The sequence below is a fragment of the Hordeum vulgare genome, chromosome 6H (genome assembly GCF_904849725.1).
Source record: "Hordeum vulgare subsp. vulgare chromosome 6H, MorexV3_pseudomolecules_assembly, whole genome shotgun sequence".
Taxonomy (NCBI): domain Eukaryota; kingdom Viridiplantae; phylum Streptophyta; class Magnoliopsida; order Poales; family Poaceae; genus Hordeum; species Hordeum vulgare.
In genome coordinates this window covers 15,465,027-15,485,736 of record NC_058523.1, presented here as the reverse complement: position 1 = coordinate 15,485,736, position 20,710 = coordinate 15,465,027, and positions in this window count along the sequence as shown.

Here is a 20,710-nt window from a genome sequence, read left to right as displayed (position 1 = left end):
AATAAAGGAGTTATTAATTACTTGATATCAGGAAATGAAGAAAGTTACCGATATAGTGCGATAATGATTGAAATTACCTCTGAAGCATTTCTCTCTGGTCCTCCCACATCTCCATGTATTTACATAACGAGTCCATGACAAGAACTTTTACCGTGTCAAGCTGAATGACTAGCAGAATAAAGTGGAACCTGCACACGCATATCTCATCAATTACACTTAACAACGAGTAATTCGAGAAACATAATATTGTGTACAAGACAGTATAACACTCACTTGAAGTTGTAGGGAATTAGTATTTCCGTTTTGGTTTGTTGTTTAGTTAACGCCCTTAACAAGATTTTCTCTACATCCTTGGTGGTCCATTGTACCGTACCTTCAGGAATAGTATTTGGGTTAATGAACCGAATATCCTAGATTTGTCCTCTTTTGCATTCGAGGATCTTCTTTCTGCATAATAATATAGTAAGGATAATTATACATGCAATGAACGAGCTGAGCTAGAGACTAAATTACAGAAATGATCCTTACAAGCAATAGCAACTGACGATAGATTTGTCGATGGCGTCTTGATTGTATAACTAAAATAATTCTTCAAACTGAACGTAAATGTCCTCTTCTCCATTTAAGTACTGCTCATCTTTAACCCCACAATGATATACTCCGCACCTTGCTTTGAGGCTTCCAAGTACCAGTAATCCAGGGTAGCGAGGAGCCGTGATATCAGGCTGAATGAGCTCCGTGGATGTCCCGCTGCTTTTCCGCTGAGATGGTGGGGTAGCTCCATGGGCAATATCGAATGAAGGATCTTAGTGCCATTGAGATGATGGTTAGGTGGCTCGCTGTCTAGTAAGTTACTCTATTTTCTTCTCGTGCAACGCTAATCTTTCTTCTACCTTCTGCAGCCGGTCAGCTTCCTCTTTCTTCTTTCTCCCTTGGCTTCTATAAGTGGCACCATTGTTGGGAAACCCAACCTTGGATGGAACGGAGCCTGATGTGCCTCGTGTTCGTCCAAGGTGTTCAAGATTCCATAGGGTGAGTGACAACTCGTCCTTCTCTCTGTCTGGATGGAACTTCCTATCCTACACGCCCTGGATTGCATCCTGAATGTTTATGATGGGTGTTGCAAAAGTTGAGCTTTCATATAAACACACATCCCTGTTTCTAGGTGCAAAGTTCCCCCATACCCAAAGAACCAAGTCCTTCCCTGTATGGAACCGTTCAATGTTTCTGGATGGATCCCTTTATCAAGCAGGTCATTCTTAGCTTTGTACCATGTAGCCCGGGCAAACTTGTAGGCACCTGAGCCCGTAACATGGTGATACTTCTTCTTTGCCGAATTTTGCTTATTTATCTGTGACCTTTTCTTACATTTCTCCGTTGTCTTGTACACCAAAAATGCGGGCCAGTGATCTTTTATCTTCTCATATTGGCCGATGAATGTTGGAGTCCTCTTTGTCAGGACAAACTTTTCGTGCAATCTTTCATCCAGCTCTTGAATTGTTCAACCCTTTTCTTAAGAGCCCACTGATGTCTATGCACACTTCTATTCTTGTAGACTATGTTGGGCGTCCAAGCGCAGAGGTTTGTAGGACAACAACAATTTCCCTCAAGTGGATGATCTAAGGTTTATCGAACTCAGGGAAGTAGAAGTTGAAGATGCTCTCTCTCAAGCAACCCTGCAATTAAGATACAAGAAGTCTCTTGTGTCCCGAACACACCTAATACAATGGTAAAATATGGGTGATAGGTGTGGCAAAGCAAGGTAATATAAATCTGTAATAAAAATGGCAGCAAGTTAGCAAGTGACAAAAGTGAGCATAAACGGTGTAACAATGGTGAGAAACAAGGTCTAGGTTTCATACTTTCACTAGTGGCAACTCCCAACAACATTAACATAGTCTAACCACATGATATTTCCACTAAAACATGCAATGGAGACATACTCGGAGGTCATTCCTTTGTGATCAAGAGAGGACGAGAATTATGTAGGGCTACAAAAGCACACCTCAAAGTTCGTAGTTCTCATCTATGGATTTCCCAATGTCACCGCGGCCATCCAAAGAGAGTACCACAATCACCACAACATATCTCAAAGATAGTCAAAGACAAGCACCAAGAGTTCAATCAATTCACAAAAGAGGAAATTACTCATGAAAATATTCTTCTAATCCATGTCCAATAGACCGTTGTCACCATGGTCTCGGGGGTTATACTAGATAAGATCAAGTGAGTACATCAATCCAATACATAGAAGAAGGGGAAACATCATGGGATCACCCTAGATTAACATAGCCCATTATCACAATCAAGATCACATCATGAGAGAGAGAATTAACTACATGGCTACTGTAGAAGACCTCAACTCCGAGGAGGAAATACTCCCCCTTCATGGAGGGAGGAAGCAATGTCAATGGAGATGAATCCGAGGGCACTTCCCCTTCCCGGCAGGGTGACGACACAGGAATTCTGGTCCCCCGGAACTTGTTGGCTATGGCGTCGGAGATCGGAATTGCTTCTGGAGAAAAGGGTTCCGAAATCAGCATTTCCTCCATGGGGGTAAAAATAGGAGCCAAGGTAGGGCACCATAGGAGGTGGGCGCCACCCAGGTGGCCTGTGGGCGGGACCAGGGGGTAGGCCGCGCAGGGAGGCCGCTAGGGCGACGCTGGGCTCCCCTCTGGCCCACCTTTGGTACTCTCGAAGCTTCCGTCATGCTGATTTTTATATATTTTTCTCAGGATTTTTTGGACTGGGTAAATTGGTGTAAAAGTCCATGTAAAAAAGACATCAGCAGACAGAAACTGGCACTGGGTGCACTGAATTAGTAGGTTAGTCCAAATATGTGTAAAAAGGTATGAAAGTGTAGCAAAACATATAACAATGTCACCCAAAAGATCATGGAACAAACAAAAATTATAGATACGTTTGGGACGTATCACCCACGCCTTGACATTTTTCTCTATAACACGGATATTTGGATCCCCCTCTGGCGGTAGGCTGAAATTTGTCATGAGTATATTCCAAAGCTCATCTTTGGATCTATTGTCGACATAAGAAACTTCATCGTCTGCCTTTGGCTTATTCCATTATTGGATGCTGATTGGTATGTTGTCCCTAACAAAAACTCCGCACTGATGTATAAATCGGTCCGAGACCGCTCGAGAAGAGTCGATTTGCCATCTGCAGTGACTTCTTCGATCGTGAACCTTTCATTCTCGCCCCACCTTTTTTCGTGACTCGTCTCCTTATAGAAAGTTGGCTTGATCCGGAGAGCTAAAAGAAGAAAGAAGCATTAATATATGTACATACAAATTAATTAATGTGTCTAGTCACTAGTGGCTTAATTAATATATATACCTCACCGAACTTTGCAACAATTAATTCTCCAACACCGGTGGAGCCGTCATCTCCTCCCTCCATTCGATCACCGGAGCTGTCATCCTCTCTTCCCTCACCATCAGAGTCGTTGAGAAACTGTGGGGTGATATCATCACCTCCGTCGCGGATTATATCCCCCAACATCTCTTCTTGTTCTAAGTCTTTGTCGTGTTCCATATTTTCTGCAAATATTACAAGATGGCAATATACAACCATGAGAGATAAGTTGTTTTTCTGACATAATGAAATCTGGTAATGCAAAACAGTAATATTATGATGACAACTTGAGAGCAAGATTGAGTCATGCTACAACAACTTTACCTCGCAACCAAGGGCATGGCATCAAAAGTATACATTACATAAACCAAATCACAAGAAGGGATCATATGCATATGTGCAATTGATTACTGGCAACACGCACATTTCTAAGTGATTGCTAAACTGTTCGCTAAACTTTTATGCTTCATTTATATGAAGATCAATTATCCAATATAACTATGTTCGTGATATGAGGCATTGGCCATTATCTAGAATCATATCCGATGAGTCATCCTATCTTTCTTAAAATTGTGGACACATCCATGTTAACAAGAAAAAATGTACAAGAAGTTAAACAATGCATAACAAGATAGTTCAAATCATGTATATTCAGCAGTTCAACAATGAACAACTGTTGGTCGAATATGCAAAGAAGTTGAAGAGTTAATAACAAGGCAGTTCAACCTTGCATGTCCACAAAAAAATACTCTAAATGTTTTTCGTTTTAAACAATAATAGACCACAAACACAACAATGTGAAACATAAGGCAGAATTACAAACACAACAAGATCAAGCAAAAAATATGAAACTAGAACAATGAACATAAGGGCAAACACACAGTTATAACTGATCAACACATTCATCATCAGAATCCTCATCATCATCATCCTGGCCATCTGTGTTAACACGGGAACGCTTCTTGCAACCCTTGTTAACATTTCTTGACCTTCCCAGATAAACCAGAAGCAATCGGAGGTGAAGGCTTCACAAAGGCAAGAACACGAGGAATACGTTGTGGGGTAACAACAACAGCTTCATCACCACTTTTCGGATGTTCACCTAGACTTTGACTAGCAACTTTACCAACGAGACGTGGGCTCTTCCGAGGAGTAACTATAGCGACGGGATGCTTCTTCGATACGATGCGCTTGAAAACATTAACACGGGACAACCAAGTTATCGATGTCAATCGTGGCTCTACGGGATCACCAGATTTGGAAGCATTATAACTTTTGTGTAGGCAGGCCGCCTTCTTCCTCTCGAATGCTGCTAGCTTTCTTTTCTTGTGTTTATCCTCTATAACAAGCTGCAAGGGCACATCTACTTCTTGCGTGACAGGTTCAGTTTCAACAACAGATTGGGACTGCGTTACTGACACCTGAAGAGAGCACATAGGATCCTCAATGGCATCGTAGTGCTCGGGTGATGGATCCACCTTCTCAGCCTCAACAGTCTTGTCAGGACCACACAGATCAGAAAGAACATCGTTGATAATGTTAACAACATCAACATTGGTTGCGTCTGCAGAGATCACGAGAAAACAAATTTAAAAAGGGAAAAGATTTGAGAACAAAATAAAACAAAAACATGATATGAACAAGCTCAAAAACATAGCTCTGGAATTCAAAAAAATTAAAAGGAGTTGCACATACTAGATGAAGCAACGACTGCAAACGCAAGATCTTGGAGATTTAAATTTTTGTCAATACTGGATGCATCATCAGCAACTAAACGCAAAGTGGCATTTGATTTAGCTGCATCAGATTTTGGATCAGGAACAATAACTTCATTACAACCATCTTGGTCACAACCACTTTTTTCAGAATCTTTAAACTCATCAACAACTACAAAAAAGGGAAACAAAGAAGTAGTGTTTAAAAGGGAAACTGGCTTTAGTTATGAAATCACAAAAGCCAAATGCAGTACTACACAAATAACAAGATGGATTTCCAAATAAGCAATCCATAAACAGAAAATAGCCATGAGTTGAACAAAACTAGCAAAAGAAGTGAAAAAGAAGTTCAACTAGACCTAAACAAGCAGGAAAACAAAACAACTACCTGAAGTTCAAGAAACTTCCACATAAAAATAATAAACAGAAAACCAAAAGATCAACTTCGTGACTAAGGAAGTTTTACATAATACAAATACGACATGAGAAGTGAAACAATGAACAAAAACGCAATAACAAACAGAAATATGAAGTTACCAGGAAAAATGAAAACTTAGTATAGAAAATGTAAACAGAAGCAAAGTAGTAAAAATAAAACGCCACGAAGTACGAACACACTAAATGACAAAGTTCACTGGAAATTCCATCAAACAACACTAAGGCCAAACTCTGTTAACTTTATCTAAAATACATGCGCATCAACCTTGTAAGAAGTTCAAAATGTCAAACATTGGCATTTCAACATGATGACCAGGTGAAGATAAGGGTAGCCATATCAGAGAAAACACCTATTCAAGACAAAAGATGCGTATGGATATACATACTTGAAGACATCACAATATCAGTCACTCGTGTAAGGATAGAACCAGCCCTATATCCACCTACAAAAACAAAACACAGGAAACAGAGGAAAAAACATATAATTAGCAAGAAGAAAATCAAACAACAGTACAAAAAAGCAACTTAATAAAACCCTATAACAAAAGAACTAAAATCACAGCTACGACTATGAAGATGAACATCAGCACATCAAGGCAAACCAAATGAACAAAATAGTATTCAGAAAATTATTAGTATGTCACATACGAAAACTAGACTGCCCAATCAACAAGAAGAAAGGATAAAGCTACATGAGATCTAGCAGCGGCAACCACGACACTCCCTTGCTTACATACATCTCACATGTAAAAAACACCCATAAGAAAATAGAATCCACACTAAATCCTGAATGGATAATATCAGAACCAGATAATGCAAGGAATTACTTAAATATAGTAAGTAATGTGGTTCAAAAAAGGAACGAAGGATCATGGAAAACATAGTAAAAAAATATACCGCTATAACTAAAACAAATCAAAGATGTGCTTGACTCACCAAGTAGTTAAGAATGCAGTGACAAGCATGTAAGGGGGCTCGCTGCACAGCTGCTGGAAGTTGATTCATTGGGTGCAAGAATCCTAATAAACAACAAAATTAGACAATATAAAAATCATTGTCAAACTTCAATTCTTGCCCATATGCTATATTGGCAGGGAGATGCTAGGAATATACTAAGTTAACATTAAGAAATCATATAGTAAAAGAAAAAAAATTGGACACTCCACACACCTTATGCACTAAGGTGGCGTAGCAAAAAATAGATCTTGATGCTACACTACCATATAGCTCAATTTAGGCAAAAATAGATTTCCATCTAACATAACTCGGTACTGTAATGAAAATTAAATGACACAAATGACACAACCTTCTCAGGGAAAATGGAAGGGTAGTTTCCATCACCAATATGTTTAAGGTTAAATACTAGCAAGCGGTGTCTTAGTTCTTATTACGAAAGGGTAGTTCCAAGCACCAATATGTTTTACTTGAGACTGCTGACCACGCGATACAACCCGTTAATTCTGCAACAATTCAGCTCTAATTAGCTATCTATTTGGCAGGGAAGGATAGCTCCCAACACCAATGAAGAAAATAGAATTACCACTAAACTAACTAGCTAATTCAGAGACAAAGACAAGGTAGTTGTACCTCAGTCCATCATCATCTAAGGTGAAATATTATTCTGAATCTGTAGTGAGGGAAATATGTTAGGCCTGCGATACAAAGGTCATGCATATTTTCTTCTTGGTTGCACTGGCAATAGAAGAACAGTGAGTAGAGAATCCTCGCTTGAAACATCAGGATGTATATGATTAGGGATGCAAGTGTGTTGTGCTGCTTTTGCAGTGGAGTAGCGTGAGGGTGGTGGGAGTTCACTTGATGCTAACTAGTTCGAGACAGAGCCGTGCAGCCAGCGGTCTAGAGGCTGACGATGTTGGGCGGCCGAAGGAGAAAGACGGCATGGGGCGGCGTCGCTGCGAAGGCAGTGTAGCGTGGGGCGATGATAAAGATACAAGGTGTGGCGGGGCGACAGTGGGACAGAGTGGGGATCGACGGGAGGTGGCTCCGGTCGGCGTGGGGTGGGGGTGGGGGTTGACCGGAGTTGGGGGCACTGGACTGGAAAGATTGTCGACCATTGGGTGCCCCTGTCGGCTGTGGGCGGTAGTGTGTGGTATGGACATCGACCAGCGCAGGGCGGCGGTGGGATGGGGTGGGGGTCGACCAGAGGTATCCCCTATCGGCGGTGGGCAGTGGTGCGAGGTATAGATATCCACCACCATGCTCTAAAGATATACGTTAAGCACATGAGAAACTACATAACTCAAAACATATAATTTAAGAACATAATATATTCTAACAAATCATGACGAATGTGTCTCTCTCTCAAAAGCTGTGTCCGGCAAACAATTATTGTGGCAAACTAATAACGAACCAAATAAAATTATAATTCATGATCCTCCAAGGAAAACTTCTATCATGTGATGAATAAAAATATAGCTCCAACTAACATACCGATGAATTCTGGACGAAAGAGGGGATGCCATCTAGGGCATCCCCAACTTAGACGCGTGTATCTTTCTTGAATATTACCTTGGGGTGCCTTTGAGTCTTGCCTCTCCTTATTCCTTTATCCATCGGGATCTCACCCAAAACTTGAAAACTTTAGCGCACAAAACTCAACAACAACCACGTGAGATTCGCTATAAAATTATTCATAATTACTATTTCAGCAATTTATCATGTTCATATAAAAAACGTAAAATTCAAATACTAGGCATAAAAGTTTATATTTTTTAACCAAATCAATTCATATATAATCCAAATCATCCTAAAGTCTTTACTTGCCACAAATTCTAATTAAAACAAAAACACAATCATTATAGTAGACATAATCATGACTTCACACAAGAACAAAATATTGAGTTGTCTCCCAACAATCTCTTTCTTTATAGCCACTAAGATAGGCTTGGAATAATAGTGGGATCATTATTACCTAAATTTAAAGCTCTTCTGAACCCACTTTTAATAGTGTTGTAATTTTATCATCAATACTAGGTTCAGTATGAGGCTCAGAATTATCAACATAGCATAACTCATATTCATAGTATTTACATATACAAACAACATTGCCACCAAGCTTTTCATTCAATAAATGTATCCGAATAAAATTTCCATGTATAACTTCATTATTAGATATTGGTTTACAATAATCGGCAAGTTTAAAAAGTAGAACAAGTAAATGATAATTGGTATGAAGGAACATGTAGTTGTTTGATGATGTGTCACCGAGGCGACAATGCCAGAAATTCTTCTACAACTTGTGATGTGTTAGTATTTTCCCCGAAGAGGAAGCCTCAAGTAATATAGTAGCAACAAGTATTTCTCTCACTTGAGAAACAAGGTTTATCGAACCAATAGTAGACTCAAGCAAACAAATGTCGACAACACCTACATACGAAAGAGCAAATACATGCACCCAATGCAGACAAGAGGATTGTCAATCCTCTTGTACTTGTTGATAGTAAGGATTAAATATGACAGTAATAGAGTGATAATTTGCAAAGTAAAATAAAATTAGATAAATTGAAGCAAGGTATTTTAGGGTTTTGTAATGTGATTAAAGTAGACCCGGGTGGCCATAGTTTTCACTAGAGTCTTCTCTCTCATAAGCATGGCAAACTGTGGCTAAACAAATTATTGTTGGGGAATTGATAAAAAGTGCAAAGTTATGGTGTTATACATGGCATGATCAATTATATAGGAATTACGTCCGTGAAAAATAGACCGACTCCTACCTACATCTACTAATATTACACCACCTATCGATCGACTCCTGCCTACATCTATGGTAATTAAGTTTAGATAAACAGAGTAACGTTTTAAGCAAGATGACCTAATGTAGATAGAATAAAACCAATCAATGTGATTAAATCCAATCCTCTTATCCTTAGTAGCAACAATACAATATGTGCCTCGCTACCTCTGTTGTCACTTGGTGAGGTCACCACAAGATTGAACCCACTACTATGCACCACTTCCACTTAAGATCGGTAGATCAACTTGCCCAAAGAAAAGCCATAGACTAAAAAGTATTACATAGGTATATAAAGCACACATAAAGGAATTCGAAAAATATTTAATTAAGAATTCAGAGGAGATTTAATTACCTTCAATGGATAATCTCATCATAAACTCACAATTCATCAGATCCCAACAAACACCTTGGAGAAGAAGATTATATCAAATAGATCTCTCAAAAAAACGTGGTATTGAAGATAAAGAGAGAATATATCTAGCTAATCACCTTGGACCTATAGGACTGTGGTAGACTACTCGCACATCATCGAAGACGTAACAAGGTTGATTCAGAAGCCCTACATGATTGGTCCCCCCTCCTTCGGGTTGCCATAAGAAGCCTTTAGATGGTATCACAGAAGATTAGAGACTTGCGGTGGTGGAAATATTATTTTGGGTGGCTCCCTGGTTGGTTTGGGATATTTTGGGTATATAACTCGACGAGGGGCGAGTGGTTATCTCCCCCCCAATTCACCACATGCCCATGAAGAACCCTAGCGTCCAAGTCCCAGTTGTTTCTCCCCCCATTCTTCCTATCTTTCACCGGATCGGCTCCGTGGATCCGTCCTACTCCCTGATCTCTTCGAGTGGACGCATGTAACAATTTTTCTTTTAATATTTGAATCAATTGTGCCCTTGCGAATCGCTAGGTATCTTAGGGTTTTTTCTAATTTTTTAATGGAAGAGCTCACCCTACATGCTAGATTCATTTTGGCAGTATTACCTAATAACTTTTGTGAAGATTTAATACGAGGTTGCGATTGTGCACACCCTGCCTTGGCTAAAGGCGCCCTCATCCAACGGTACAACCACTCACCCTTGTGGTACAACTACTGATAGAGCGGTACAACCAATCCATGTGCATTTTTTTGCGAGAACCCCATGCATTTTACCTATCACTCTTGTAATATGTTTCTATTAATTGGATTCCTTTCCGTGGACTTGGGTATTGTTTCATACCTATGCTTGTCCCCCATATTTCTTCCTCGTGTACATGTGACTCTAGTTCTTGTGGTTATGCTCATTGCAACACGAAGAAGCGTGTCAGGCAATAGAAGAGGCCTATTGTGCCAATGAAGGGAGAGCTGATTATCCCATCTAAGCTAGCCCATCGTCGAATGTCCAAGCTAGCCAAAGAGAGGTTGTCCAAGTCTCTCAACACTTGGACTGGTAAGGAGTTTCCCAGATACCCCAGTGCAACTCTGTGTGCTCCTAATTGGACCAATTCTCCGTTCTGGACATGTATTTAGGAGAGGGTTCTACTCTGAGACCTATGGTACTCACAAGAACAAGTAACCAAGCAGTGCTATACTCACATCAATCACATGAGAAGATCGGACCTTGTAGACTACTATGGTGAAGCCCTAGATCTATGCACAATGTTTGACTGGTTGATGCTTATGGAGTCCTCTTGTGACTTTGATCTATCTTTGGTGGCTCAGTTTCTAGCCACTGTGCACATTGGTGCTGATGATGATCACATGCTTACCTTGATGACTAGGACGAGCTCTTCACTGCTCCTTGGAGATATTTTTGCATAGTACTTGGGTATGGTTAGAAGGGACAAGACTATCCCATGGTGATCCATCCACATGATAGGGCCTGAGGCGAGTGACAAGAATATGTTGTATGCTCTGTACATCCGTGAGAGAGGTCTGATGGGTGTCTCAAAGGATTGGTAGCCTCATTTTTTCCATAAAGGGTGCTTTTATTAACTCAAAATGTAGCATCAAGTGGATACAACTTATAATGAACAACACACGGCCTATGCATAGGTACTATGCACATAACCAAACACAAGTAGTCTGAAAATTAAAAAAGAAGATAAAAACGAGCATATCAGCACCAGTAGAGTCAAATAGGACCATTGCTATGCCTATGTTGAAAGAGGTGATGGACCAATATGGAGGTTATGCTGCCATCCATGTTGGGAAAAAACATCCATGGTCACTCGCTCCACCCGCGTACACACTGCGTTCAATGACGGTTGGTACTCCATACAGTGAAGCTTAGAGGGTGCTTGGATCCAAGGGACTAAAACTAGTCTAACTAAAACTAGTCTCTTTGAGAGGCTAAAGTTCCAAGCACCCCCTGATACGTCTATTTTGCATCATGCTTTCATGTTGATATTTATTGCTTTTTGGGCTGTTATATTACTTGTGGTACCATATTTATGCCTTTTCTCTCTTATTTTGCACGGATTATTTGAAGAGGGAGAATTCAGGCAGCTGGAATTCTGGACAGGAAAAGGAGCAAATCCTAGTCCACTATTCTACACATCTCCAAATGCCCTGAAAATTTACGTGGATTTTTTCTAGAATATATTAAAAATACTGGGCGAAAGAACTACCGGAGGGGGGCCACCAGGGCCCCACAAGCCCCCACTCCGCCACCACCCCCTGGTGGCGGTGGGCAAGCTATATGATGCGTCCTGACCTGGAAAAAATCATACGGGAGCTTTTTCGTGGTTTCGCCACCGCCACGGGGCGGAACTTGAGCAGATCCAATCTAGAGCTCCGGCAGGACGATCCTGCCGGGGAAATTTCCCTCCCGGAGAGGGGAATCGTCACCATCGTCATCACCAACACTCCTCTCGTCGTAGGGGAGGCATCTTCATCAACATCTTCATCAACATCATCTCCTCTCTAATCCCTAGTTCATCTCTTGTTACCAATCTTCGTCTCGCAACTCAGATTGGTACTTGTAAGGTTGCTAGTAGTGTTGATTACTCTTTGTAGTAGATGCTTGTTGGATTACTTGGTGGAAGAGTTTATGTTCAGATCCTTGATGCTATTCATTACACCTCTGGTCATGATTATGATTATGTCTTGTGAGTAGTTACTTTTGTTCCTGAGGACATGGGATAAGTCATGCTGATAATAGTCATGTGAATTTGATATTCGTTCGGTATTTTGATATGCTGTATGTTGTTTTTCCTCTAGTGGTGTTATGTGAACATAGACTACATAACACTTCACCATATTTGGGCCTAGAGGAAGGCATTGGGAAGTAGTAAGTAGATGATGGGTTGCTGGAGTGACAGAAGCTTAAACCCCAGTTTATGCGCTGCGTCGTGAGGGGCTGATTTGGACCCACTAGTTTAATGCTATGGTTAGACTTTGTCTTAATTCTTATTTTGTAGTTGCGGATGCTTGCGAGAGAGGTTAATCATAAGTGGGATGCTTGTCCAAGTAAGGGCAGTACCCAAGCGCCGGTCCACCCACATATCAAACTATCAAAGTAACGAACGCGAATCATATGAATATGATGAAACTAGCATGACAGAAATTCCCGTGTGTCCTCGGGAGCGTTTTTCCTCCTATAAGACTTTGTTCATGCTTGTCCCTTGCTACAAAAGGGAATGGACCACTTGCTGCACCGTTGCTACTACTTGTTACTTGTTACTTTTTGCTCGCTACGTTTCACCTCGCTACACAATCACTTGTTACCGCTACTTTCAGTGCTTGCAGTTATTACCTTGCTGAAATCCGTTTATCAGAGCCTTCTGCTCCTCGTTGGGTTCGACACTCTTACTTATCAAAAGGACTATGATTGATCTCGTATACTTGGGGGTCATCAAGACTCTTTTCTGGTGCCGTTGCCGGGGAGTGAAGCGCCTTTGGTAAGTGGAAATTGGTAAGGAAACACTGTTGTACTGTCCTGAAATTTATTGTCACTTGTCACTATGGAAACTCTTCCTTTGAGGAGTTTGTTCGGGGTATCTTCACCACGAACGGAAGCATGAGGAGTTGCTCCTCAACCTGAGGTACCTACTGAAAATATCATTTATGAAATTCCTTTGGGTATGCTTGAGAAATTGCTGGCTAATCCTTTTACACGAGATGGATCTTCACATCCAGACTTTCATCTACTCTATGTAGATGAAGTTTGTGGTTTATTTAAGCTTGCAGGTTTGCCCGAGGATGAGGTAAAGAAGAAAGTCTTTCCTTTATCTTTGAAGGATAAGGCGTTGACATGGTATAGGCTATGTCATGATGCTGGATCATGGGGCTACAATCGGTTGAAATTGGAATTTCATCAAAAGTTCTATTCTATGAATTTAGTACATCATGATAGGAACTTTATTTATAACTTTTGGCCTCGTGACAGGGAAAGCATAGCTCAAGCTTGGGGGAGGCTTAAATCAATGATATATTCATGCCCCAATCATGAGCTCTCGAGAGAAATCATCATCAAAACTTTTATGCTCGGCTTCCTCATGAAGATCGTACCCTGCTTGACACTTCTTGTGCCGGTTCTTTTATGAAGAAGGATATTGATCACAAGTGGAATTTATTGGAGAGAATCAAACACAACTCTGAAGATTGGGAGGTGGAGGAAGGTAAGGACTCAGGTATGAATTTCCAGTTTGATTGCGTTAAATCTTTTGTTGAGACAAACACTTCTAGAGATTTTAGCGCTAAGTATGGACTTGACTCTGAGATAGTAGCTTCTCTATGTGAATCTTTTGCTGCTCATGTTGATCTTCCCAAAGAGAAGTAGTTTAAATATCATCCTCCAGTAGAAAGCAACATAGCCAAAACCAATCTAGTTGAGGAGAAAATCATAGCTTTTAGTGATCATGTTGTTCCTTGTGCTTACACTAAGAAACCACCATACCCTGCTAGAATGAAGGATTATTCTAAAGCTCCAACTGTGATACGTAGGGGTTACATTAGACCATTTGCACCCCCTGAGGAGATTAGAGTTGAACCTAGTGTTGCTATTATCAAAGATCTCTTAGCTGAAGACATAGATGGGCATGTTATTAAATTCCGTGAGGACTCTGTTAGGATTGCTAAACCTCACGCGAAAGACAAGCACGGACCTGTAGTTGGCCTGCCCGTTGTTTCTGTTAAGATATGAGATCAGCGTTACCATGGTTTATGTGATATGGGAGCTAGTGTTACTGCAATACCCCGTTCTCTCTATGATGAAATCAAAGATGATATTGCACCTGCTGAGATAGAACCTATTGATGTCACTATTACGCTAGCTAATAGAGACACTATCTGCCCTCTCGGAATTGTGAGAGACATAGATGTCCTGTGTGGAAAGACGAAGTATCCTACTGTTTTCCTTGTCCTTGGTACTGCACAAGATAGCTTTTGTCCCATCATATTTGGTAGACCCTTTCTTAACACCGTCAATGCTCACATTGATTGCATTAAGCATACTATCACAGTTAGTTTCGAGAGTGTGTCTCATGAATTTAACTTTTCCAAGTTTGGAAGAAAACCCCATAAAAGAGAGTCGTCTGGTAGGGATGAAATCATTGCTCTTGCCTCTATTGCCGTACCTCCTACGGATCCTTTAGAGCAATATCTGCTTGAGCATGAAAATGATATGCATATGGAGGAGAGAGATGAGATAGATAAAATTGTCTTAGAACAATGTCCTATTCTCAAGAATAATCTGCCTGTTGAACTGCTTGGGGATCCTCCCCCACCAAAGGGTGATCCTGTGTTCGAGCTTAAATAGTTGCTTGATACTCTCAAGTATGCCTTTCTTGATGAGAAGGAGATATATCCTGTCATTATTAGTGCTCTCCTCTCAGAGCGCGAAGAGAAGAAGTTACTAAAAACTCTGAGGAAGCACCGCGCTGCTATTGGTATACTCTTGATGATCTTAAGGGTATTAGTCCTACTCTATGTCAGCACAAGATTAAAACCGATCCTGACTTTAAACCAGTTGCTGATCATCAAAGGAGATTAAATCCTAAGATGAAAGAGGTCGTTAGAAAAGAAATATTAAAGCTTCTGGAAGCAGGAATCATTTATCCTGTTGCTCATAGTGATTGGGTAAGTCCAGTACATTGCGTACCTAAGAAGGGAGGTATCACCGTCGTTCCTAATGATAAGGATGAATTCATCCCACAAACGATTATTACCGGCTATAGAATGGTGATAGACTTCCGGAAACTGAACAAGGCAACCAGGAAAGATCATTATCCTTTTCCGTTCATCGACCAAATGCTAGAAAGGCTATCAAAACACACACACACACACTTTTGCTTTCTAGACGATTATTCAGGTTTCTCGCAAATACCTGTTGCACAATCTGATCAAGAGAAAACCACTTTCACCTGCCTTTTCGGTACCTTTGCCTATAGATGTATGCCTTTTGGCTTATGTAATGCACCTGCCACCTTCCAAAGATGTATGATGGCTATATTCTCCAACTTTTGTGAAAAGATTGTCGAGATTTTCATGGATGACTTCTCCGTTTACGGGTCTTCCTTTGATGATTGCCTCAGCAACCTTGATCGAGTCTTACAGAGATGCGAAGAAACCAACCTCGTCTTGAATTGGGAGAAGTGCCACTTTATGGTTAATGAAGGTATCGTCTTAGGACACAAAATCTTTGAAAGAGGCATTGAAGTTGATAAGGCTAAGGATGATGCAATTGAGAAAATGCCTTGCCCCACAGATATCAGAGGTATACGAAGTTTCCTAGGTCATGCTGGTTTCTATAGAAGGTTCATTAAAGACTTCTCTAAGATTTCTAGGCCTCTTACCAACCTCTTGCAGAAGGATGTTCCTTTTGATTTTGATGAGGATTGTGAGGAAGCCTTTGAAATACTTAAGAAGGCTTTGATAACCGCACCTATTGTTCAACCACCTGACTGGAACTTGCCCTTTGAAATCATGTGTGATGCTAGTGATTACGTTGTTGGTGCTATTCTGGGACAAAGAGTTGACAATAAGTTTAATGTCATTCACTATGCTAGTAAAACTCTAGACAGTGCCCAAAGAAACTATGCCACTACGGAAAAGGAATTTTTAGCAGTCGTGTTTGCATGTGAAAAGTTCAGATCTTACATAGTTGACTCCAAAGTCACTATTCACTCTGGTCATGCTGCTATTAGGTACCTTATGCAGAAGAAGGATGCTAAGCCTAGGCTGATCAGATGGGTTCTCCTGCTACAGGAATTTGACTTGCACGTCGTTGACCGAAAGGGTGCTGATAACCCTGTAGCAGATAACTTGTCTAGACTAGAGAATGTCCTTGATGACCCACTACCTATTGATGACAACTTTCCTGATGAGCAATTAAATGTCATCCGCACTTCACTTAGTGCACCGTGGTATGCCGATTATGCAAACTATATCGTAGCCAAATACATACCACCCAGTTTCACCTATCAACAAAAGAAGAAATTCTTCGTTGATTTGAGACACTACTTTTGGGATGATCCTCACCTTTATAAGGAAGGAGTAGATGGTGTTATCAGACGTTGTGTGCCTGAACATGAACAGGGACAGATCCTGCAGAAGTGTCATCCGAAGCCTACGGAGGACACCATGCTGGAGATAGAACTGCCCATAAGGTATTGCAATTAGGTTTCTATTGGCCCACTCTCTACAAGGATGCCCATAAGTTTGTCTTGGCTTGTGACGAATGCCAAATGATAGGGAACATTAGTAAGCGTCAAGAGATGCCTATGAACTATTCGCTTGTCATTGAATCATTTGATGTCTGGGGCTTTGATTATATGGAACCCTTCCCGAGTTCCAATGGGTACACTCACATCTTAGTTGCTGTGGATTACGTTACTAAGTGGGTAGAAGCTATCCCCACTAAAAATGCTGATCACCACACCTCTATTAAGATGCTTAAAGAAGTCATATTCCCAAGATTTGGAGTCCCTAGATACTTGATGACTGATGGCGGTTCACACTTCATTCATGGTGTTTTCCGCAAGACGCTAGCTAAGTATGATGTCAACCATAGAGTTGCATCTCCTTATCATCCTCAGTCTAGTGGTCAAGTTGAGTTGAGTAATAGGGAGATCAAGTTGATCCTACAAAAGACCGTCAATAGATCTTGAAATAACTGGTCTAGCAAACTTGACGATGCACTATGGGCTTATAGGACTGCTTATAAGAATCCCATGGGCAAGTCACCGTATAAAATGGTTTACGGTAAGGCCTGTCATTTACCTCTTGAGCTGGAACACAAAGCTTATTGGGCAATCAAAGAGCTCAACTTTGATTTCAAACTTGCCGGTGAGAAGCGGTTGTTTGATATTAGCTCGTTAGAAGAATGGAGAGCCCAGGCATACGAGAATGCCAGGTTGTTCAAGGAAAAGGTTAAGAGATGGCACGACAAGCGAATACAGAAACGAGAGTTCAATGTAGGTGATTATGTCTTGCTATACAATTCTCGTTTGAGATTCTTTGCAGGCAAGCTTCTCTCTAAATGGGAAGGTCCCTATGTTGTCGAGGAAGTATATCGTTCCGGTGCCATCAAAATCAATAACACGGAAGGAAATTTTCATAGAGTAGTAAATGGGCAAAGAATCAAGCATTACATCTATGGTACTCCCATAAATGTTGAGACCAATATCATCAATGTCATAACTCCAGAGGAGTACATAAGGGATGTTTATCAGCCTGTTTCAGACCTTGAAAATGAAGATTATCTGTTTCGGCAAGAAATTGGACTCCGATACTTTTCCAATAGGAATTTTCCTCAGTTTTGGAATTTTTGGAAAATTAGAAAAATAAAAAGCAGTCCGGAGAGCAAACGTGGAAGCCACAAGGGCCCACACCGCCACCACCCGCTGGTGGCGGTGGGCAAGCTTGTGGGCACCTCGCGTGCCTCCCGGACTCCGTTTTCTTGCGGATGACTCCTTCTGGCCCAGAAAAAAATCAATATATAGTTGCCCGAAGGTTTTGATCTCTGTATCGCGCAATTTTCCTCTGTTTTCGTTTCGAGCTTGTTGTCTGCCGCAGATTTAGGTCAAGATGTCTTCTCAAGATTCATAAAAAGAGATCTATGTGGCCGATGATCGTGCTAATTCTAGGATTAATGGGGACTTGAGACCATATGGCTGGATCACTAATGAGGAAGAGGACTATGAGCCCAAGGGGAAGGAGCAAACGAGTTCCGATGAAGAGGAGGCTCCTCTACCTCAACCTGCAAACACCCATGTGGTGTTCAAGAGGTCAAGCCTCCCTGGCCATAGGAAGAAGCCTAAGACCTTGTTTATCCCTTCTCGTTTCTTGTAGGAGAGTAAGAAGGAACTTTGCCGTAGAGTGTTGAAACTTGAGGAGGAAAATGACGATCTAAGGGAGCAGAACTTTTTGCTCATGTAGAAATTAGACAAGCTCAAGACTGCTCCAACAACAACACCATCACCACCAAAGGAAGACAACTAAGCATTGGTATGGGCAATCCCCTTGGCTTCTGCCATGCTTGGGGGAGTTGCCCTGGTATCGTATCACCTTTATATCTTTTGCTTTTACCTTTGTTTTAGTTCTTTCCTTTTCAGTTTTTATTTCTTCTTTTAGAGGAATAAGTCTTTAGTTTTTAGTTTGAGTCTTTTTCTTTTGTCTCTCCCCCGATGTATTTGAGCTTACGAGCTATATAATAAAGAGTTTGTTAGTCATGGGCTTTGCTTTGTGCCATGATCAAAAAGTATGAAAAGAACGATAGCATGAAAGATCATGAGTCGATCATATGAAAAGTGATAACTTCACTTATGACACGTATGGTGATTGAAACTTGTTGAGAATAAATCAACATAGACCTTAGTCATTGTTGCAATTAATAAGAAGTAATAAGGAAAGAGAGGTTCACATTTAAATATATCATATTAGACACTTTTTACAATTGTGAGCACTCACCAAACTATTACATGCCTAGGAGTAGATGTTGGACAAGGAAGACAACATAATGAATTGTGTTTGCTTAGTTCCAAACAATGTTATATGATTAGAGATCCTTTAGCATGTGACGATTGCTTCCACCTCATATTAGCCAAAACTCCCGCACCAAGTAGAGATACTACTTGTGCATCCATAAACCCTCAAGCCAGTTTTGCCATGAGAGTCCACCATACCTACCTATGGATTGAATAAGATCCTTCAAGTAAGTTGTCATCGGTGCAAGCAATAAAAATTTCTCTCTAATATGTATGATCTATTAGTGTGTGGAAAATTAGCTTTGTACGAACCTGTGATGAGGAAGACATAAAAGCGACAGACTGCATAATAAAGTTCTCTATCACAGGAGGCAATATAAAGTGACGTTCCTCCGCACTAAGAGGACACACATTCAAACCTCAAAAGCGCATGACAACCTCTGCTTCCCTCTGCGAAGGGCCTATCTTGTACCTTTACTTTTTACCCTTGTAAGAGTCATGGTGATCATCACCAATTCTGTTTTTGCCTTTGTCTTGGCTACCCTCACATGCTTGGGAAAGATCTATATTCATATATAGACTTGGAGTTGAGTACTCATGCTTTATTGTTGTTGACTTTACCCTTGAGGTAAACCGTTGGGAGGCAAAACTATAAGCCCCTATCTTCCTCTGTGTTCAGCTAAAACTTTGACACCATGAGTACCACGTGAGTTATAACAATTGTGGAAAACAAAAGAGATGATTGAGTATGTGGATTTTCCTTACAAGCTCTTATTTGACTCTTTCTGATGTTTTGATAAATTGCAATTACTTCAATGACTATGGACTATTGTTGGTTACTTCTCGGTAAGGTTTTTTGCTTCATGCTTTGCTTTGTGAAGGAATTGTTACTTTCTCATAAGAATCTTTATGATATATTGGTGTTCTATGTGTGATCATGATGCCCTCATGCCCGTATTATGTTTTATCGACACCTTCGTCCCCAAACTGGACATGTTTATGGAACTTGGTTTTCGTTTGAGGACAAGCGAGGTCTAAGCTTGGGGGAGTTGATACATCCATTTTGCATCATGCTTTCATGTTGATATTTATTGCTTTTTGGGCTGTTATATTACTTGTGGTACCATATTTATGCCTTTTCTCTCTTATTTTGCAAGGATTATTTGAAGAGGGAGAATTCAGGCAGCTGGAATTCTGGACTGGAAAAGGAGCAAATCCTAGTCCACTATTCTGCACATCTCCAAATGCCCTGAAAATTTACGTGGAATTTTTCTGGAATATATTAAAAATACTAGGTGAAAGAACTACCGGAGGGGGGCCACCAGGGCCCCACAAGCCCCCACTCCGCCACCACACCCCTGGTGGCGGTGGGCAAGCTATATGATGCGTCCTGACCTGGAAAAAATCATACGGGAGCTTTTTCGTGGTTTCGCCGCCGCCACGGGGCGGAACTTGAGCAGATCCAATCTAGAGCTCCGGCAGGACGATCCTGCCGGGGAAATTTCCCCCCCGGAGGGGGGAA